This window comes from Hyla sarda, chromosome 8 (assembly GCF_029499605.1).
Source record: "Hyla sarda isolate aHylSar1 chromosome 8, aHylSar1.hap1, whole genome shotgun sequence".
NCBI classification, from domain to species: Eukaryota; Metazoa; Chordata; class Amphibia; order Anura; family Hylidae; genus Hyla; species Hyla sarda.
Window position 1 is genome coordinate 99,842,199 of NC_079196.1, and position 16,532 is coordinate 99,858,730.

At 45.7% G+C, this 16,532-nt stretch overlaps 1 long non-coding RNA gene across 2 annotated transcripts in view; it reads right to left on the reverse strand.

Moving 5' to 3' along the window:
- Nucleotides 1-420: 420 nt before the first annotated feature.
- Nucleotides 421-16,532, reverse strand: part of LOC130285511 (uncharacterized) — a 46,725-nt gene continuing 30,613 nt past the window's right edge. For both annotated transcript variants that reach the window (XR_008847358.1, XR_008847360.1), the window contains exons 4-5: nucleotides 11,079-11,254; nucleotides 421-588 (exon numbers count right to left, since the gene is read on the reverse strand). This is a non-coding gene — a long non-coding RNA (uncharacterized LOC130285511). The remainder of the gene's footprint in view (nucleotides 589-11,078; nucleotides 11,255-16,532) is intronic.

The following is a 16,532-nucleotide window of genomic DNA, read 5'->3' on the forward strand; positions in this document are numbered from 1 at the left end:
GTACATACACACACATGATTCATACATATAGTACATACACACAAATCATACATCATACACACGCCGCCTCCGCCCCCACACACATGTATAATACATACATACACACACATCATACATACACATCATGCATACACATATCATACATACACCCGCCGCCTCCAGATCCCCCCCGAATAATACATCTCCACACATCATACATACATACATCTTGTTTACACACATCTATCATTCATACACACACATCATTCATACATCATACATACAGTACATACACACACATCATTCATACATCATACATACAGTACATACACACATCATTAATACATCATACATACAGTACATACACACATATCATTCATACATCAATATCCAATAAAGGAAAAAAGCATGTCTGCACTCAGCATGTAGTATGAATAAAATTTGGACTTTATTGAGGCAGTGTCCATATACAAATCTTGTTCGGACTTTAATGAAGCATGAGCGTAATCAGCAGAACGACAGCGCAGTTTCGCATCAGTGACGCATCATCCGGTTCCTGATCCATTGGATTACTATTCAGGTATATATGGGGAAGAGGGAGGAGTGACCCTTCAACAAAGGAATACATAGTATATAAAATCACACATATATAGTAAAACCAAAGAAGATCACAACAATTATCCTACTGATTTATAGAAAAGAGCTAAAATCGTTTTTTTCATGCAGACCTAAAGGATTTAGCACTTTTAATTTCATAATCCACTTTACTTCGCATTGTAGCAATTTTATATGTCTGTCCACACCTTGCGGTTGTTGTGGAATATGTTGCAGACCTGCAAATCGAATTTCTTCTATTTTTTAATTGTGGTGATCAACTATGTGGGCAATGAAACGAGTAGCACCTACTTTTGTACGTAGAAAATATAGGTTTTATTAAGATTTCTTTTTGTCTTGCCCACATAGAACATGCCACAAGTACAGGTCAAACAGTAAACTAAAAAATTCGACCTACAGGAGATAAATTGATTGACTTTAACCGTATAGCCGCCTAGTTGGATATATCTGATATAGTTACAGTTAAGAGACAGAAAAGATTTTGAGATGGGAAAACATTTTTTATATTTTGAGATAATAAAAAGTCTAACGACAATAAAAAAAAACTAACTATTCAACGTCTAATAATTATAATAAAAAAACAAAACCAAAGAAAAGTACAGATTTCTTTACCACCGAATCAGACACTTCAGACGAACCTGGACCCAGCAATTATAAACAACTTTCAGCTGCTGCCCCTTTAGGAGAAAAATCAGAAGAGGGAAAAAGAGAAAGCCGCAGTGTGTTGACTCAAAAAAAAGAAGAGGCCAGTGACTTGTTCCACAAATGTGTTTAATTTAACAGATATTGAATTGCCTGATACTTGTATAGGGGCTCTAGAAAACGGGCTTAAAGGGGTTTTCCAGGAAAAAACTTTTTTATATATATCAACTGGCTCCAAAAAGTTAAACAGATTTGTAAATTACTTCTATTAAAAAATCATAATCCTTTCAGTACTTATGAGCTTCTGAAGTTAAGGTTGTTCTTTTCTGTCTAAGTGCTCTCTGATGACACCTGTCTCGGGAAATGCCCAGTTTAGCAGAGGTTTGCTATGGGGATTTGCTTCTAAACTGGGCATTTCCCGAGACAGGTATCATCAGAGAAGATTTAGACTGAAAAGAACAAACTTAACTTCAGAAGCTCATAAGTACTGAAAGGATTAATATTTTTTAAAAGAAGTCATTTACAAATCTGTTTAACTTTCTGGAGCCAGTTGATATATATATATACATAAAAAAAGTTTTTTTCCTGGATAACCCCTTTAATTTTGGTTTGAAATATTCTTTTAAAGACGAGCGTTTCGAGGTCGATCTCTTCAAGCCTTTGCGGAAGATCGGACTCAAAAGGTTCTTCAAAATTTCACACAGCAAACATGAAAATTTTAAAAATAACAGCACCGATATTTTGGTTGAGAATAAAAAAAAAGAGGGTGAAAACCCTTGTAAATTAAGCAAACTGGGTTTTCCTATAGTAAAGGAGTTTGATGAAACAGATGATAAATGCGTCACTATGCTTGTCGATTTGTTGTCCGGGGAGATTCCTGGGAATGACAATTTAGAACTTTCTGTCCATAATACACCGTTCACAGGTGGTAATAAATCAAAGTTTTGTCCCCCAATCCCCCAGGGCAGTAGTATCGATTTATTAAGTCAGGCTGTTAAAAAAAGATGTTATGGCCCATTCAATCTTCCATTGGAGGAATTGAAGGCATTATATTGGCTAGCATCGAGAGATGATGTGCTGGTCACTAGGGCTGATAAGGGCGGCGCAGTGGTGGTATGGCTTAAGGCCGATCACGACGACGACGATCTTTACATTTTTTGGATGTTACACTCAGTATTGATTAACTAAATGTAAAAGCTATTGGCAATAGAAAAAATATAGCAAAAAATTTGCTATTACACTATCAAAGTTCACATCCATTTTACATCAAGAATAATATTCCTTACTCACAATTTATCAGGCTAAAAAGAAGGAATAATGACAATACCCAATATTACAAACAAGCAGAAGAATTAAAACATTGATTAAAAGAAAGAAAGTATCCAAATTCAATAATTAATAAAACTTTTTTAAGAGCAGAACAGAGAGAAAGGAAAGAACTCCTTATTCCAAACAAGCTTAACCCCTTAAGGACCAAGCATTTTTCTGTTTTTACACTTTCGTTTTTTCCTCCTCACCTTTTAAAAATCATAACCCTTTCAGTTTTGCACCTAAAAATCCATATGAATTTGCACCACCAATTCTACTTTGGAATGACATGAGTCATTTTACACAAACATTTATGGAGAAACAGAAAAAAAAATCATTGTGCGACAAAATTGAAGAAAAAACACCATTTTGTAAATTTTGGGAGCTTCTGTTTCTAGGCACTACATTTTTCGGTAAAAATTACACTTTATCTTTATTCTGTAGGTCCATACGATTAAAATGATACCCTACTTATATAGGTTTGATTTTGTCGCACTTCTGGAAAAAATCATAACTACATGCAGGAAAATTTATACATTTAAAATTGTCCTTTTCTGACCCCTATAACTTTTTTATTTTTCCACGTACAGGGCGGTTTGAGGGCTCATTTTTTGCGCTGTGATCTGAAGTTTTAATCGGTACCATTTTTATTTTGATTGGACTTCTTGATCGCTTTTTATTCCTTTTTTTATGGTATGAAAAGTGACCAAAAATACGCTATTTTGGAATTTTTTTGCGTGTACGCCATTGACCGTGCGGTTTAATTAATGATATATTTTTATAGTTCAGACATTTACGCATGCGACGATACTACATATGTTTATTTTTATTATGGTTACATATTTTTAATATGGAATTTGGGAAAAGGGGGGTGATTTAAACTTTTAATAAAGAAGGGGTTAATGTGTGTGTTTTAAAACTTTTTTAAAACTTTTTTTTTTTACACTTTTAGTCCCCTTAGGGGACTTTTAGGAGGAATCATTTGATTCCTCATACAGATGAATGGGATTGCATACAATCCCATTCATCTGTGTGCTCTGCGCTCGATTGATAAAGCCTGGCCCTGCCAGGCTTTATCATTCAGAGAGCCGGAGCCGACACAGGAGAAGAGGTAAGCCCTCAGGCTACCTCAGCAGTGGATCACTCCCCCGCGATCGCGCTGCGGGGGAGCGATCCACCCCACTGGACCACCAGGGACTGTATACAGGCACCTTTAGACGCCGCTGTCAACTTTGACAGCGGCGATCTAAAGGGTTAATAGCCGGCCGTGGCGATCGCCGCATGTCGGCTATTAACGCCGGCCCCCAGCTACAGGAATCAGCTGGGGGCTGGCCGGTATGACGCGGGCTCGAGTCGGGAGCCCGCGTCATACCCCGGTAACGGCCATTGGACGAGTATAGACGTCCATGGTCGTTATCGGGTTAAAAGAAAAAAAGAAAAGAGAGATAAAAAAGTTATTTTCTCTTTTGATAATAGTCACATTAATAGAATAATAAAAAAATGCAATTTTTTCAAATTGGTTTATGTTGGAACATGACCCGTTAATTAATGATATAGCAAAAAATAAACCTATAGTAACTTTTCAAAAAAATAAAACCATCCATGATAATATTAAATATAAAAAAAAAAACATAAAAAACTAATGCTGACTCAAACTGGCTCGTTAAAAATATACTCTTGGCAATTTTCCCTGTGGGCATTGTAACTATTGCAAACACATTCTTATAAAAAAAATATATCCAACTAGGCGGTTATACAGTAAAAGTCAATCAATTTATCTCCTGTAGGTCGAACTTTGTAGTTTTTTGTTTGACCTGTACTTGTGGTATGTTCTATGTGGGGAAGACAAAAATAAATCTTAATATCAGATTTCGAAAACACCTATATTCTCTACGTACAAATGTAGGTGCTACTTGTTTCATTGCCCACATAGATGATCCCCACAATGGAAAAATCAAAGAAATTTGATTTGCATGTCTGCAACATATTCCACAACAACCGCAAGGTATGGACAGACATATAAAATTGCTAGAATGCGAAGCAAAGTGGATTATGAGATTAAAAGCGCTGGACCCTTTAGGTCTGAATGGAAGAAACGATTTTAGCTCTTTTCTATGAATCAGTAGGATAATTGTTGTGATCTTCTTTGGTTTTACTATACATGTGTGATTTTATATACTATGTATTCCTTTGGTGAAGGGTCACTCCTCCCTCTTCCCCATATATACCTGGATAGTAATCCAATGGATCAGGAACCGGATGATGCGTCACTGATGCAAAACTGCGCTGTCGTTCTGCTGATACGCTCCGGCTGCCTGCTGGTAGCTGCCTTCCCTCCCTGCACCTGGGTGAACATGCTTTGAATATGGACTATGCTTCATTAAAGTCCAAACAAGATTTGTACATGGACACTGCCTCAATAAAGTCCGAATTTTATTCATACTACATGGTGAGTGCAGACCTTTTTTCCTTTATTGGATATTTTTGTGGAATTGCTTGTTCTGCTATTGTCTAGCACCCCATGCTTTATTTTTGCTCCCCGGGTCTTTTACTATCTGTGCAGAATTAAGGCTGCTGTATACGTATTGTATTGCCCATCCCCCTCTCTCCTCTCCCACTTGGAGTCTATCATTCATACATCATACAAACAGTACATACACACACAGATCATTCATACATCATACAAACAGTACATACACATGCCGCCTCCGGACCCCAAATTCTATGATCACCTCATGAACAGGCAGATGCCATTATTTAGCATGGCTGAACGTGTGCAGCCCACAAATCCCCCCCCCCCCCCTCGGACCACAGATTCAATAACTGCCTCCAACCCTCCCCCCCCCCTCCTCCAGACCACAAATTCAATAACAATCTCCACCCCCGCCTCCACGCTCATCAACCCCCCACCCCTCCGGACCACAAATTCACCCCTTTGCCGCCGCTCCCCCGCCTCCACACCTGTGGCCACCATGAAGATCAGCGCTGAGGTCTGCTGGTGATCGGGTCCTGGCGGAGGTAGCACTGCGCTGGCAGCGAGGGAGCCCACGGTGCGTGCCTGCATGTGCTTGGGGGGGGATTTCAGGCTAGCGCTGGGGGGTGGGGTTTCAGGCTAGCACTGGGGAGTGGGGTTTCAGGCTAGCACTGAGGGGTGGGGTTTCAGGCTAGCGCTGAGGGGGGGTTTCAGGCTAGCACCGGGCCTGGTGTTAGCAGCGAGCCCCCCGTGCTATGGGGCCTGGTCGCAATGGCCTTTGCGACCTCTATAGCTTCCTTGACCCTTGCGACCTCTATAGCTACGCCACTGCTCTGGACTTGACCTCACTGTTCCTCAGCAGCAACTACACAAGAGACTGAACTAGCTCCACCCAGGGTTTATATGGGGAGACTATGGAGAGGTCCCATAGGTCACTCTATAGTTCACATGGTCACTGGTACCTTCCTTGGTTACAACACATGACAACAGTATTTAAAGGCACATAATAATATATACACATTACATTGGATAACATAGGTGCTTATTAACTATTTAGGAAACATAGATGAAAGGGGGGCCCATGGGTCACTGAAATAGAGTCCACCTGACAGGGCAGCAATGGTAAAGGGGTGCAACTCCTGGACTGGGCCACTACACAAGATCTGCAACAGGGCTTCATGCGCCATTTATAATACTGGCCTCTTATGGGGCAGATACGCCTTGGGGCCCCATCTGCACCCCCTGTAATTACTCCCCTTGCAAACACAAAGTATACAAATAGATGGTTGCAGCAGCACTCTTGGTAAAAGAAATTGAGGCACTTAGTGCACTTTTTGATTAACATGTGTCCCCCATCCATCACATGGAGGTGGTCTTACTTCGGATGAGACCCTAATACGCTCACTCTACTCACTTCTGCTGGGCATATAGCCTCATATTGAGCGACATGCAGGATCCACTATCAGACTAAAAACCACCTGTGGAAAAGGTGGGGTGCTTGGCTAAGAGAGGTTGCCACTCCCCTCACTTGCAATTGCAATGTAAAAAACACACAAAAAAATAGCCTGCACAACTACCAAATACATGAGACATGCCACTGTGGCTAATATCATATGTACAAAAAGAAAGTTGGAGGCTTATTTATTGATTCATTTTTTGGGACGGTTGGGGGGAAGTAATTCTACTATTTAGTATCATTATTATTATCATTTATATTATATTATTTTTATTTAATGGAGAAGTATCATGCACAAAAACTTGTCCCCTAGCCAAATGATAGGGGATATGTTTTAGATTGCTGGGGGTCCAATTGCTGGAACCCCCTCGATCTCCTGCACAGGACTCCAGCTCCCACCGAGAATGAAGAGTGTCGACCCCGCACGAAGAGGCGGCCAACACACCCCCTCCATGCATCTCTAGTGTTTGGCTATCTCCAGCTCTCCCATAGAGATACATGGAGAGGGTGTGTCAGGGGTCGCTTCGTCCGTGGGTCAACACGCTTCGTTCCCGAGGAGAGCCAGGGTGCAGGAGATCTAACACTTACCCCCTGTCCTTTGAATAGGAGATAAGTTTTTTGTACATGATAATTCTTCTTTAACAGAATGCACCAAGTATCAATAACATTACAACATACACTACAGGTTATTTTGATTCCAAGAATGACATTTTTATTTTTCACTGATGCATCTGACTAAAGGCACATTTAAACGCTTGGTCAATGACAGCAGCAAGACCAAAGGGGTTTCCCTGCTCTAAAGAGTTCACTGGGTTTCTCAGTGACCTGATCAGACACTGAGGGAAATGCTCTGCATAAGCCCTGGGAGTCTAGAAAGGACCCCAGGGCTGTCTCTTTGATGTGCCTGCTGCTGATAGGGCACAGTAAATGTAGCCCTAGTAGTGGCCAGTGTCAAACAGGGTATCATGTATTAACATTAAAGACAATGTGTAACACTCACGTTTCTGAAGACAGGAACTCCGGTGGATGTGGATCCGCTGGACCAGTGTGGCAGATGACTCGGACCGTGCCAGGGAACGGAGTCTAAGGTGCCGCTGGTCTTCACCAGAGCCCGCTGCAAAGCAGGATGGGCTTGCTGCTGCAGGCGACACCCAGGTCGTAACCCCCAGCAACGGCTCGACCACACAGGTGGCTGAGGCGATGCGAAGCACAAAAGGGATGAGAGAACTCGTAGTCAGGATAGCTGTAGGTCAGGGCAGGCGGCACAGTAGCGTAGTCGGGACGTAGCAGAAGTTCAGTAGGCAGGCGGCAGAGAAGCAAGGTCAAGGTCACAAGAGCAGGAGATCTGGTACACGGCAAGGCAATACAAATGATCACTTTCTCTAGGGCACAAGCCAACAAAGATCCGGCAGAGAACTGAGGAGGGTGGAGGAATTTATCAACAAGACACAGGTGGTTACACTAATGAGCGTACTGGCCCTTTCTTAAAGCTCCGGCACGTGCACGCCCTAAGGGATGGGGACACTCGCGCCGAAGCAGAGAGGCAGAAGCAAAGGCAGGGGAAACACCCGGAGAGTGACGGACTGGGGGTCGCATGCGGGTGCGTCCCGCAATGCGAGTCCCACTCCCGTCAGCAGCAGAAGATAAGGGGACCATGCGCTCACGGCTCACGTGTGAGGCAGGAGCGCATAGCGTAACACAATGCTTGCACACTAGAAGTATAATAATAAATTCTAATATAAGAATAAATAAAGAAAATAATGTAAGAAAAAAATGAAGTAAAAAATAAAAATACAAATAAAAAAAATAAAAATAAAAGTAATTTTGGATAAAAGGAAACATTTGATAGTGGATACATTACATTTAAAAAAAAACTGCATATATTGGGTTGCCACTCATCTGTAATAACAAGAAGAATTAGTTTAATATGTTATTAAAGGAATACTCCAGTGCAGTAAAGCTTACCTCCTATCCAAAGGCAGTCCCCAGGAACAGGGCGTGTTAACCTTCACACAAAGTAATACACCCCCTCCATGCATTTCTATGGGAGAGACAAAGATACAGCATTTGGGTATGTCTGGCTCTCCTATAGAGATACATGGAGTGTGTCGGGTGCTACATCGTGCGGTTGTCGACGCGCTCCCTTCCTGGGCACTGCCGGGGGGCCATGTAGGAGATTGCTGGGGGTCTCAGTGGTCAGACCCCAGCATTCTAAAACTTATCCCCTATCCTTTGGATAGGGGATAGGTTTTACTGCACTGGAATACTCCTTTAAAGGGGTACTCTGCTGCACGAACTTTCGGAACATTTTACTCCGAACGCTTGGAGCAGGCGTTGTAATGTCATGGCCACGCCCACTTGTGATGTCATACCATGGCCCCTCAATGTAAGTCTGGGAGGGGGCATCCTTTGGATAGGGGGTAAGATGTCTAGGGGCGGAGTACCCCTTTAAAGGTGAAACATAATCATATATAAAGTAAACTAAAAATGTCTAAAGATAAAGCGAAATAAGAAAAATTGTGGAACAAATGGGCCCTTTTATTGTTGCGCATCAGGCACAACACTGGTATTCGCATGGAAGAGTGTGTCATACACTCATAGGACTCTCTGTGGCCGCCGTGTGTCAAATCCGATCATCTGCGATGTTGGTCAGGTCGGTAGTTTCACTGGTGCTGGGCACCAATGTTTCCGTTCCGGCAGGAAAAAGAATATGCTAGACTGGGCGCCTGGGAGCGAGAATCTTTGTATCCCAATCACAGGATGCTGGAGTAAGAATTCAGAAGACCTCTTTTTCCTGCCGGAACTGAAACATTGGAGCCCTCTTCCAGCACCAGTGAAACTATATTAAAGATAAAATGTATAGATGTTGGGGTGACCCCCAGTTGTGGGATGACCACGGGGCGTGAAGGGTGTAGGTGGATGGAGCAGATGGTATTAACCCCTAATGTGCGTGACACCAGAATGGTTTTTGGGGATCGGTAACCACCCAAACGATATCCCCATTATCCCATGATTAGGCAGGGCAAGAAGAGTTCACAACCAGGTTTACTGAGGTCAGACAGTTGTTACAGTCTTTACAGCTAGGCCAGAATCCCAGAGAGTCAGCCAGTAACACGGAAAGGGCCCTGCAGCTTACTTGGGGTTGCAATACTTTTGGATCAGACTTCCATGCAGCCACTCTGACTATAATTGACTTGACTGGTAACTTGACTTGGTTGTAGGTAGAGACAGTAGACATAGATGGCTGGACTTACTGACATATGCAGGCTTGAGGCCTCCACGTGTACTAGATGCTGGATCTGAGGTGTCTGTGCTTGGCTGTCCCTCAGCAAAGGTCTGGTGTAAGAGAGAGATGTGGAAGAAGAGAGAGATTGTAATGTCTCCCCCTCTTATAAATGGGGCTGAGCCAGAAGCCCATAGGTCAAGCTGCAGGTCATGTGTTTAACTGGTACTCTCTGGGTAACATGTGATAACATAACATGGGATAACTCCAAAGGTCCTTTCGACATTTACATTGGTCCTCCAAAGGTTCTTTATACTTTATATACACATAATACATAACCTTGTACTGGCTAGACCTAGTAACACTAACTTCATTATGGGGGAGACACTTGAGGAGAGCCCCCAGGACACTGAGGGACTCAACCTGACAGGGCCTAAGTGTAGTACAGGACTATGTTCTGTACTGGGACATTACAAAATTATATAGTAAATTATATGTATTTCCAAACTATGCCAAAAAAAAAGTACAGCCACATCAATTAAAATTTTGGCTGCTCAAATGCAAAGAAGCAAAAACGGAAAAAAAAACTAGCTTGTCATTAAAGCCTTTTCAGGTCTGATGATTAAGCTGTTAAAATGAAATGGAAATTACAATGCATACATGGGAAAGTACAATACACAGAAATCAAAGCACACATCTCACAGCTCTATATATAAGCCTTCCAAACAAGACATGATGTCATCACTAAGTCCACATCCTGGAAGATATCATGGTCTGCACAGCAGTGAGTGTAGAATTGCTTGGACACAAGCTTTATGAACAAAGAATTGGTTTAGCCTTTTGCTTAAAAGGAACCATTCATCAGCTTCTACCATATTTGCCCCCAGGGATGGTGAAGATATGAAGTTATAAAGTCTCCCCCGGCCGCCATGCTCTGCTCCCTAAACAGATGGAACAGAGCAGTGACGCGAGCTGCCAATGAAGCCAACGGGGTGGTGCCACTGCTGGAGCCACGCGGAGCAACAGGTGCTGGTAGGTATACATTCCCGCCCAGGTGGCCGAAAAGGACCTGATAACTTCATATCTTCACCATCCCTAGGGGTAAAATCTAATGATTGTTTTTTTTTTTAGTTTTTTAGTTTTTCCATTGTCACCTTCCAAGTGATGTAACTTATTTATTTTCAGTCGACGAAGCCCTTGGTCGACTAATTTTTATTAACTCCTTTTGCTAATCAAATGGAAAAAATTGTGAGTCATTGATTTTTTTGCATCTTAAATAACATTATAGCTTTATTTTGTGGGTCAGTAGGATTAAAGTGATATGGAATTTATATAGGTATCATGAAATGGGTAGGAATAAAGTAAAATCAACACTAACTCACCCCCTTTTGCAAGGATGTTTTTTTTGTCTGAAGTTCCATAAGGACGGCATATGCGGACTGGATATGAGCTTGGGATATGAGCGTCATTGTTGCTTTTCCTCTCCCACAAGGTTAAGCTAGGAACACCAGCATCAGAGGAAGTGCCTTTCAGCTGCAGAGGAAGTGCTGAAGGATGCCTTGTGGAAACAAAGAAAATGTTAGTATTATACATTGGCAACTATTTATTGGGGCTATATAGCACATATATATGGGCCATTAACTATAATCTCCAACTTACAGATGGAGCACTTTAAGGTGACAAATAGTGGAGTAAACTTATCCCCAAAGTTACATAAACTACATACCTCATAGGCCCTGATTTACTATTATAAACCAGACATGGCTGTCTGTGAAAGGGGGCGTGGCAACTAGAGATGAGCGAACTTTTCAAAAATTCGATTCGGCTGAATTAGCCGAATTTTCCCGAAAAGTTTGTTTCGATACGAATTTGTTTGCGGCGAATAGATATTAAAAAAAGGCTATTTCTAGCCTACATACAGCCTCTATAGGGGTATAGAACACTTTGCTGTGTCCTAAAACGCATATGGAGTGTGCTGGGGTAGTGAAATAATACTGTTATTCAGAATAGCATGCAGATTACCGGCATCGCTCTTAGAATCACTGCCGCACAGCAGCACAATGACAGAGCCTGGTGGTGGCATCAGTGTCAGGAGACCATATAGTGACTGAATGACATAGCGTGGACATGTTGGCAGCAAGAGGAGACCATTTAGTGGCTGAATGGCACAGCGTGGAGTTGGCTGATGCACTAGTACACTACACACCAGGGCTTCACAATCCCCCCCAAAAAAACAACACAATATATTAAATTTTTGACAAAGATTTCTCATTGGTAGCACCCGCTATCCAATAATTTGAAATTAGATTAGGCAGCATAGATGTCCACCAGATTAGGAGCATAGTTGTCCCCCAGATTAGGCAGCATAGTTGTCCCTCAATCAGCGCGGGCCAGTCAGAGCCAATCAAAGGGCCGTATGTGGCAAGCGGGCCGTACAATGCCCAGGTCTGCCCCAGAGAGTTTCATAACCAACCACAATAGAGAAAATTTTGTTGTAGGAGCGTGGTCAATCTACTCAGACACATCTGTCATTGGTGGCTGGAAATCCTGGCTGATCCATCCCTGATTCATCTTGACAAACGTCAGTCTCTCCACATTTTTAGTGGACAGACGAGTTCGCCTTGGGGTGACTATGGCCCCGGCCGCACTAAACACCCGCTCTGATGGCACACTACTGGCCGGGCAGGACAGCTTTTCCAGGGCAAACTCCGCTAGTTGCAGACATAAATCGAGTTTGGCTGCCCAGAAGTCCAGCGGATCTTCAACGGTTGTTGGCAGGGTCATGTCGAGGTAAGCCACCACCTGCTGGTTCAGGTCCTGCTCCATGTCCACCTGCTGCTGATGAGTAGCTTCACTATGCGGCTGAAGGAAGCTACTCATCAGCAACTGTAGACTCAGGATGCTGCTGATTGAGCCGGTACTGCTCCTGCCACCCCTCCCCAGCAGCCGTGGCAGTGGAAGGTGAGTGCAGAGGGCCCCCCGAGTCAGACCTGCGAGTGGATGGACCATGTGGCCGATAGGCATCGGCCAACCGACTACGTAGAAGCTCCCTGAAGTAGGTCAGTTTGTCCTCCCTCTAAGTGGGTGTAAAAAAAGGCCCCCATTCTGGGCCGGTAGCGAGGGTCTAATAAGGTGGAGATCCAGAAGTCATCGCACTGACGAATTTTGACAATTCGGGGGTCACTACGCAAGCAACTCAGCATGCATCGTGCCGTTTGTGACAGTGACTCGCTGGGACTACCTGCCTCCATCTCCACTGCATACTGCCATGGTGTGTCTGGGTCCTCTGTCTCGCCTCCCTCGTAATAACCCTCCAGCTCCTCTGGCTGCTCCTGCTCCTCCTCTCCTGTCCAATGATCAGAAACACCGGCCATCTCATCCACCGTAAACTGTGCTCCGCTCTGCCCCTCATCATCCTCCTCCAGTTCATCCCCCACAGGACTCATGTAGCCTTCTGATGTAGGCGCAACGTCTCCATTGCCATGACCAGCCATGTTGTCAATCATTTTTTGGAGTAAATGTAGAAGTGGAATTACGTCGTACATGGCGTAATTCGAGCGACTAACAAAAAATGTGGCTTCCTCAAAGAGGCCTCAGCAAACGGCAGGTGTCACGTATGAGCTGCCACTTGTTCACATTGAAGTTACACAGGGGAGTACTCCTATCTGCTTGTATTATCCAAAAATCTGTGATGGCTTTTCTTTGTTCATATAGTCTGTCCAACATATGGAGGGTGGAATTCCAACGTGTGGCAACGTCACAAATGAGACTATGTTGTGGGATACCGTTCTGACACTGCAGCTCAAGCAAAGTGTGCTTGGCGGTGTACGAGTGGCTGAAGTGCATTCACAGTTTCCTTGCCATTGTCAGGATGTTGTCACGATGCCGGCTGGCAGGTAGTGGATCCTCTGTGCCAGAGAGGGATGGAGAGGACCGCGCTAGTGGACCGGTTCTAAGCCACTACAGGTTTTCACCAGAGCCCGCCGCAAAGCGGGATGGTCTTGCTGCGGCGGTAGTGACCAGGTCGTATCCACTAGCAACGGCTTACCTCTCTGGCTGCTGAAGATGCTGAAGATAGGCGAGGTACAAGGGAGTAGGCAGAAGCAAGGTCGGACGTAGCAGAAGGTCGGGGGCAGGCGGCAAGATTCGTAGTCAGGGGAGATAGCAGGAGATCTGGTACACTGGCTATAAACACACAAAACGCTTTCACTAGGCACAAGGGCAACAAGATCCGGCAAGGGAGTGCAAGGGAGGAGACTAGATATAGGGGAGTGCACAGGTGGGAGCCAATTAAGCTAATTGGGAAGATTGGGCCAGGCACCATCATTGGTGCACTGGCCCTTTAAATCGCAGAGACCCGGCGCGCGCGCGCCCTAGGGAGCGGGGCCGCGCGCGCCGGGACAGGACCGAGGGAGAGTGAGTCAGGTACGGGGGCCGGGGTGCGCATCGCGAGCGGGCGCTATCCGCATCGCGGATCGCATCCCGGCTGAAGGCGGGACCGCAGCGCACCCGGTCAGTGGATCTGACCGGGGCGCTGCAACAACGAAGATGAGGCGAGCGCTCCGGGGAGGAACGGAGACCCGGAGCGCTCGGCGTAACAGTACCCCCCCCCCTTGGGTCTCCCCCTCTTCTTGGGGCCAAAGAACCTGAGGAAAAAAAACTCAATTTTTCCGTGATGAGGTCCGATGCACATTAGGAGGGGTTCTGTGTGGAAACGTACGAGACAGTCCAATCTTTTATTGTAAAAACAATAGATGTAGAGGGGTCTGGCGAGACTGGTCACAGGAACGTAGAACCTGTTGATGAGAGAGGCCAAAAAAATTTTTCCTGCAGATCCGGAATCCAAGAAGAGCATAGTAGAGAAGGAGAAGGTAGAGGCTGATATCCGCACAGGCACAGTAAGACGTGGAGAAGCAGAGTTGACATCAAGAACTGTGTCACCTTTGTGCGGAGTCAGCGTACGTCTTTCCAGGCGGGGAGGACGGATAGGACAATCCTTCAGGAAGTGTTCGGTACCGGCATAGTACAGGCAAAGATTCTCCATGCGGCGTCGTGTCCTCTCTTGAGGTGTCAAGCGAGACCGGTCAACTTGCATAGCCTCCGCGGCGGGAAGCACAGGAACAGATTGCAGAGGACCAGAGGAGAGAGGAGCCGGGGAGAAAAAACGCTTTGTGCGAACAAAGTCCATATCCAGGCGAAGCTCCAGACGCCATCCGGAAGAACGCATGTCAATGCGAGTGGCAAGATGAATGAGTTCATGTAGGTCAGCAGGAGTCTCTCGTGCGGCCAGAACATCTTTAATGTTGCTGGATAGGCCTTTTTTAAAGGTCGCGCAGAGAACCTCACTATTCCAGGACAACTCGTAAGCAAGAGCACGGAACTGAATGGCGTACTCGCCAACGGAAGAAACACCCTGGGCCAGGTTCAGCAGGGCAATCTCGGCTGAAGAAGCTCGGGCAGGTTCCTCAAAGACACTTCGAATTTCCGAGAAGAAGGAGTGTACAGAGGCAGTGACGGGGTCATTGCGGTCCCAGAGCGGTGCGGCCCATGACAGGGCTTTTCCAGACAGAAGGCAGAACACGAAAGCCACCTTAGACCTTTCAGTAGGAAACTGGTCCGACATCATCTCCAAGTGCTGGGAACATTGCGAAAGAAAGCCACGGCAATACTTAGAGTCCCCATCAAATTTGTCCGGCAAGGACAGGCAGAGGCTAGGAGTGGCCACTCGCTGCGGAGGAGGTGCAGGAGCTGGCGGAGGAGAAGATTGCTGGAGAAGTTGCGACTGAAGTTGGTGCGAAATGGTGGACATTTCCGACAGCTGACGGGTTAGAAGGGCGATCTGTCGGGCTTGCTGGGCGGCCACCGTGGTTAGGTCAGCGACAACTGACAGAGGAACTTCAGCGGGATCCATGGCCGGATCTACTGTCACGATGCCGGCTGGCAGGTAGTGGATCCTCTGTGCCAGAGAGGGATGGAGAGGACCGCGCTAGTGGACCGGTTCTAAGCCACTACAGGTTTTCACCAGAGCCCGCCGCAAAGCGGGATGGTCTTGCTGCGGCGGTAGTGACCAGGTCGTATCCACTAGCAACGGCTTACCTCTCTGGCTGCTGAAGATGCTGAAGATAGGCGAGGTACAAGGGAGTAGGCAGAAGCAAGGTCGGACGTAGCAGAAGGTCGGGGGCAGGCGGCAAGATTCGTAGTCAGGGGAGATAGCAGGAGATCTGGTACACTGGCTATAAACACACAAAACGCTTTCACTAGGCACAAGGGCAACAAGATCCGGCAAGGGAGTGCAAGGGAGGAGACTAGATATAGGGGAGTGCACAGGTGGGAGCCAATTAAGCTAATTGGGAAGATTGGGCCAGGCACCATCATTGGTGCACTGGCCCTTTAAATCGCAGAGACCCGGCGCGCGCGCGCCCTAGGGAGCGGGGCCGCGCGCGCCGGGACAGGACCGAGGGAGAGCGAGTCAGGTACGGGGGCCGGGGTGCGCATCGCGAGCGGGCGCTATCCGCATCGCGGATCGCATCCCGGCTGAAGGCGGGACCGCAGCGCACCCGGTCAGTGGATCTGACCGGGGCGCTGCAACAACGAAGATGAGGCGAGCGCTCCGGGGAGGAACGGAGACCCGGAGCGCTCGGCGTAACAGATGTCTTGCAAATGGGGTGAAGACTTGATGAACTTCTTGACAACCAGATTCAACACGTGTGCCATGCAGGGCGAATGGTTCACACTTCCTTGTCGCAGCGCGGCCACAATGTTCTTCCCATTGTTGGTCACCATGGTTCCCATTTCCAGATTTCGTGGAGTAAGCCATAGATTTCTTCACGAATGAA